The sequence below is a fragment of the Chrysemys picta genome, chromosome 1 (assembly GCF_011386835.1).
Source record: "Chrysemys picta bellii isolate R12L10 chromosome 1, ASM1138683v2, whole genome shotgun sequence".
Lineage (NCBI taxonomy): Eukaryota > Metazoa > Chordata > Testudines > Emydidae > Chrysemys > Chrysemys picta.
Genome location: NC_088791.1, coordinates 232,415,759 through 232,421,758, shown reverse-complemented (window position 1 = coordinate 232,421,758; position 6,000 = coordinate 232,415,759).

Here is a 6,000-nt window from a genome sequence, read left to right as displayed (position 1 = left end):
CATATGTAGTACAACATGCAAGGCTACATCTCAGACCTCTCCAAGCCTAGGTAGTCACGGTATACTCCCCCTCACCTGGATTCAGTGCTCATGGTTCCAGCCCAGGTCTTCAGCTCACTGACGTGGTGTCTGGGCAGCCACATGATATGTGCGGGGATACTCTTCTCAAGACCTCAGCTGTTCCTGTCCTTAGTATTCAGCACATCAGCCCCCAGCTGGGGAACCCACCTAAGATCCCTCAGAATTCAGGGCCTCTGGTCCCAAGAAGAGTTCTCTCTTCACATCAATGTCAGGGAGCTGAGGGTAGTGTTTCTAGACTGCCAGGCATTTCTACCTCACACAGTGGGCAAGACTGTTTCAGTTCTCACAGGCAATATGATGGCTGTGTTCTACATGAAGAGAGACAGGGTGGCATATGTTCTTCCCCCTGTGTCAAGAAGCAATGCGCCTGTGGGAGCTCTGCATCACTCATTCTATCAGGCTAGAGGTGTCCTACCTTCCAGGGGCACTGAACTAGCCAGCAGATTGCCTCAGCAGGTCTTTCTTCTCTCACGAGTGATCTCTCTGACTGGACATCATGAGAGACATCTTTCAATGGTGGGGGACTACGCTTATAGACCCGTTTGCCACCCACAACAGGAAATGTCATCCGTTCTGCTCCCTGTAAGATCAGAGTCTGTGGTCTCTTACAGACATGTTCCCGTTGTCATGGGCAAGACATCTATACTACACATCTCCTCCTATCCCTCTGATTCCCAAATTTCTGATGACGATCAACTGAGACCAAGTGCGGGTCATTCTCATAGCCCTAGCATGGCCCAGGCAGCAATGGTTCAAAATCCCCTTAGTCATGTCCGTGGAGGCATCACTACGGCTTCCACAGCACCTGGACCTGATCTCTCAGGACCATGGTCAGCTGCTGCACCCGAATCTCAGCTCTCTTCATCTGGCAGCCTGGAAGCTCCAGGGCTGAATCCGGAGGAGCAAGCTTGCTTGGAGCAGGTCTGCAAAGTCCTATTGGGAAGTAGGAAGCCCTCCGCCAGGGCCACCTACCTTGCAACATGGAAGCAGTTCTCCATCCAGTTTCTCAGAGATTTGGAGAGGGTTTACCTCCAGGTTAGCGATACCTCCTCTGTCCCCTCCGGGACTTGAACCTTGTCCGGTCAAAGCTTACAGGTCCTTTGTTTGAACTGCTAGCAACTTACCTGTTGTTGCATCTTTCCTGGAAAGCGGCCTTCCTGTTGGCTGTCACTTCGGCCAAAAGAGTTTCACAGATCTGGGCTGTCACATCGGAGCCCCCATAGATGGTCTTTTTAAAGGACAAAGTCTAGCTGTGACCACACGCATCATTCCTTCCAGTGGTCATCTCACAATTCCATTGCAGTCAAGCAGTATTTCTGCCGGTTTTCTACCCTAAGCCACATACAAATAGAGAGGAACAGTGCCTCCACTTATTGGATGTTTGGCTGGCCTTGGCTTTCTATATATAAACCATTCCACAGATCTACTCAGCTGTTCATAGCGATAGCGGAAAGAATGAAAGGTCTCCTCATCTCTGCACAGAGAATCTCATTGTGGATTACTTCTTGTATAGGGACATATTACAAACTCGTGAACATCTCACCCCCAGCTAATCTAATGGCTCACTCCACAAGGTCTCAAGCCACCCCACTGCTTTTCTAGCACAAGTCCTGTTGTTCTTGGAGATGTGTTGCACATCTCCATTCCGTGACCTGCCCTCCTAGTCCTCTACATCAGAGTTGGATGGAAAGAAGGAAATGAGGGTTGTGGGGTCAGCTGGATGCTTTATACTGGTGCTGTGAGTACATGGCACAAGAGGGTGTTTGAGCTGCTCCAACGGGTGCCACGAAAGGAAAAATGTCCAGCCACTGTGCTCAGGGCATGCATACATCTACAGCGGAATAGACTCGTGCAACACATCTTGAAGGATAACAGTTACAGAAGGTTAGTCACCATTTTTTTTAACCTGTCGATACCCGTAAACCTCCTCCCATGGCGCTCCATGTTGTTTCTGGGGGCCATCTTGCCCTATTTTCTCACAATTTGGGCAAGATCACCATGGACTGTTGGGTACTGGAGATCATCCACCGCGAATACACATTCAAATTTCTCTCTTGCTCCCATCAGCCCTTCCTCTGACCAGCCCGAGTGGACCCTTTCCAGCAATGCATTCTCCAGCAAGAAGCAGATGCCCTTCTCGTGAAGGGAGCCATAGAGCAAATACCACCTCCCTACCTGGGAAGAGGCTTTTGTTCTCCATACTTCCTCATCCCAAAGGGCAGATACACTGCCCCATTCTCGACCTTTGACTACTGAACATCTTTATCAGGAAATCCAAATTCCACATGGTGATGTTGGCATCAATTATCCCCTCTTTCCCTCAGGGGGACCTGGTTCATGGCTCTCGACATGAAGGATGCCTACGTCCATAGAATCATAGAATATCAGGGTTGGAAGGGACCTCAGGAGGTCATCTAGTCCAACCCCTCTGCTCAAAGCAGGATCAATTCCTAACTAAATCATCCCAGCCAGGGCTTTGTCAAGCCTGACTGTAAAAACCTCTAAGGAAGGAGATTCCACCACCTCCCTAGGTAACCCATTCCAGTGCTTCACCACCCTCCTAGTGAAAAAGTTTTTCCTAATATCCAACCTAAACCAGCCCATACTTCTTTGAAACCATTACTCCTTGTTCTGTCATCAGGTACCACTGAGAACAGTCTAGATCCATCCTCTTTGGAATCCGCTTTCAGGTAGTTGAAAGCATCTATCAAATCCCCCCTCATTCTTCTCTTCTGCAGACTAAACAATCCCAGTTCCCTCAGCCTCTCCTCATAAGTCATGTGCTCCAGCCCCCTCATCACTTTTGTTGCCCTCCGTTGGACTCCTTCCAATTTTTCCACATCCTCCTTGTAGTGTGAGGCCCAAAACTGGACACAGTACTCCAGATGAGGCCTCACCAATGTCGAATAGAAGGGAATGATCACATCCCTCGATCTGCTGGCAATGCCCCTACTTATACAGCCCAAAATGCCGTTAGCCTTCTTGGCAACAAGGGCACACTGTTGACTCATATCCAGCTTCTCGTCCACTGTAACCCCTAAGTCCTTTTCTGCAGAACTGCTTCCTAGCCATTCGGTCCCTAGTCTGTAACAGTGAATGGGATTCTTCCATCCTAACTGGAAGACTCTGCACTTGTCCTTGTTGAACCTCATCAAGTTTCTTTTGGCCCAATCCTCTAATTTGTCTAGGTCCCTCTGTATCCTATCCCTACCCTCCAGCGTATCTACCACTCCTCCCAGTTTAGTGTCATCTGCAAAGAGTGCAGTCCACGCCATCCTCCAGATCATTAATGAAGATATTGAACAAAACTGGCCCCAGGACCGACCCTTGGGGCACGCCGCTTGAAACCAGCTGCCAACTAGACATGGAGCCGTTGATCACTATCTGTTGAGCCCGACGATCTAGCCAGCTTTCTATCCACCGTATAGTCCATTCATCCAGCCCATACTTCTTTAACTTGCTGGCAAGAATACTGTGGGAGACTGTATCAAAAGCTTTGCTAAAGTCAAGGGAATAACACATCCACTGCTTTCACCTCATCCACAGAGCCAGTTATCTCCTCATAGAAGGCAATTAGGTTAGTCAGGCATGACTTGCCCTTGGTGAATCCATGCTGACTGTTCCTGATCACTTTCCTCTTCTCTAAGTGCTTCAGAATTGATTCCTTGAGGACCTGCTCCATGATTATTCCAGGGACTGAAGTGAGGCTGACTGGCCTGTAGTTCCCTGGATCCTCCTCCTTCCCCCTTTTTTTTTTTATATAAAGATGGGCACTACATTAGCCTTTTTCCAGTCCGGGACCTCCCCCGATCGCCATGAGTTTTCAAAGATAATGGCCAATGGCTCTACAATCACATCCGCCAACTCCTTTAGCACCCTCGGATGCAGTGCATCCGGCCCCATGGACTTATGCTCGTCTAGTTTTTCTAAATAGTCTCGAACCACTTCTTTCTCCACAGAGGGCTGGTCACCTCCTCCCCATACTGTGCTGCCCAGTGCAGCAATCTGGGAGCTGACCTTGTTCGTGAAAACAGAGGCAAAAAAATCATTGAGTGCATTAGCTCTTTCCATATCCTCGGTCACTAGGTTGCCTCCCTCATTCAGTAAGGGGCCCACACTTTCCTTGACTTTCTTCTTGTTGCTAACATACCTGAAGAAACCCTTCTTGATACTCTTAACATCTCTTGCTAGCTGCAACTCCAAGTGTGATTTGGCGTTCCTGATTTCACTCCTGCATGCCTGAGCAATATTTTTATACTCCTCCCTGGTCATTTGTCCAATCTTCCACTTTTTGTAAGCTTCTTTTTTGTGTTTAAGATCAGCAAGGATTTCACTGTTAAGCCAAGCTGGTCACCTGCCATATTTACTGTTCTTTCTACACATTGGGATGTTTTTTTTTCCTGCAACCTCAATAAGGATTCTTTAAAATTCTTTAAAATGTCCATATCAACATTCATCCAGTCCACTGGAAATTTCTCTGTTTCCATGTAGGACACCACCACCAACAACTCCGGGTCATCCCTTTCTACATAGTGGTGGCTTGCCGGGTCTTTGCAAAGGTCCTCACCGTCGTCGTGGCACAGATACACTGCCTCTGCTACTGGTGTACCCCTACCGGGATGACTGTCTCCTTGTTGCGACAAGAACTCATCACTGCCATCCTAACCCTTTGCGCAGTCCTGATGTTTTTAGGTATTTGCATCAACAAGGAGAAGTCGGTGCTCATATCTATGCAGACAATCAACTTTATTCAGGCGCAGCTTGACTCCATCACAGCATGAGCCTACCTTCTAGCAGACCACTTTGCAATGCTGATGGCCATAATTATAGACCTACGCCACAATCCATGCATCATGGTTCGCTGTTCAGGTTCTCCCATCAGCATCATGGTTCTCCCTCCTTGGACATATGGCAGCCTGTACCTCCTTGACACAGTGTGCACATCTGCACTTGCATTGCTTCCAAAGCAGGGACTGCTTGGAGGCCAGACTCATTGTGCCCCAGTGCTGGCCTCCCTCGCCTGGAAGACCAACTCTTCCAAGGTCATGGTCGGTACACTTTTCATCCCTCCTACCCCACATGCCACCATCACCACAGATGCCTCCTTTGCGGGTTGGGGGCACACCTGGACCATCACACAGCGCAGAGTGTCTGGATGCCTCAAGAGGTCAGGATGCATATAAACATGCTAGAACATCTTACAGCAAAAAAACTTCAGGACCAGACTCCAAAGAGAAACTGCTGAGCTCCAGTTCATTTGCAAATTTGACACCATCAGATCAGGATTAAACAAAGACTGTGAATGGCTATCCAACTACAGAAACAGTTTCTCCTCCCTTGGTGTTCACACCTCAACTGCTAGCAGAGCACCTCACCCTCCCTGATTGAACTAACCTTTTTAGAAATAGCATCCACTATGCCATCACCCAAGCAATGGCTGCGGATGCAGCAGTAGACCATGCCGTACTGCAGACGGCACTTCCTATGTCATTCTCGCACCCTGCTCCACACTGATCACCGCTTGCTACTCACCCACTTTTGGAATGCATGTAGGGCCCATCACTCAAAGAAGTGGTTACTTACCTGTAACTCGGGGTTCTTTGAGATGTGTGGTCCCTATTTGTATTCCAGTACCTGCTCTCCATCGCTTCTACTGCGGACTGGACTACTCAGTGGTAAGAGGGACATATAGAGAGGTGTTGACCCACACCTATTATACCCTGGTCTCTGAGCACGACAGGACGCACAATGCACGTGTGGTTCAATAAACACTTCTAAGAAAACCTTCTGGCTCAGGCACGCAGCACATGTGTGCACCCCCCATGTTTGGAATACAAATAGGGACCACACATCTCAAAGTACCTCCTCTTCCTGGTACTGGCCTCCAAGTCAACTGGACCAAGATCTTTGGATACTTAC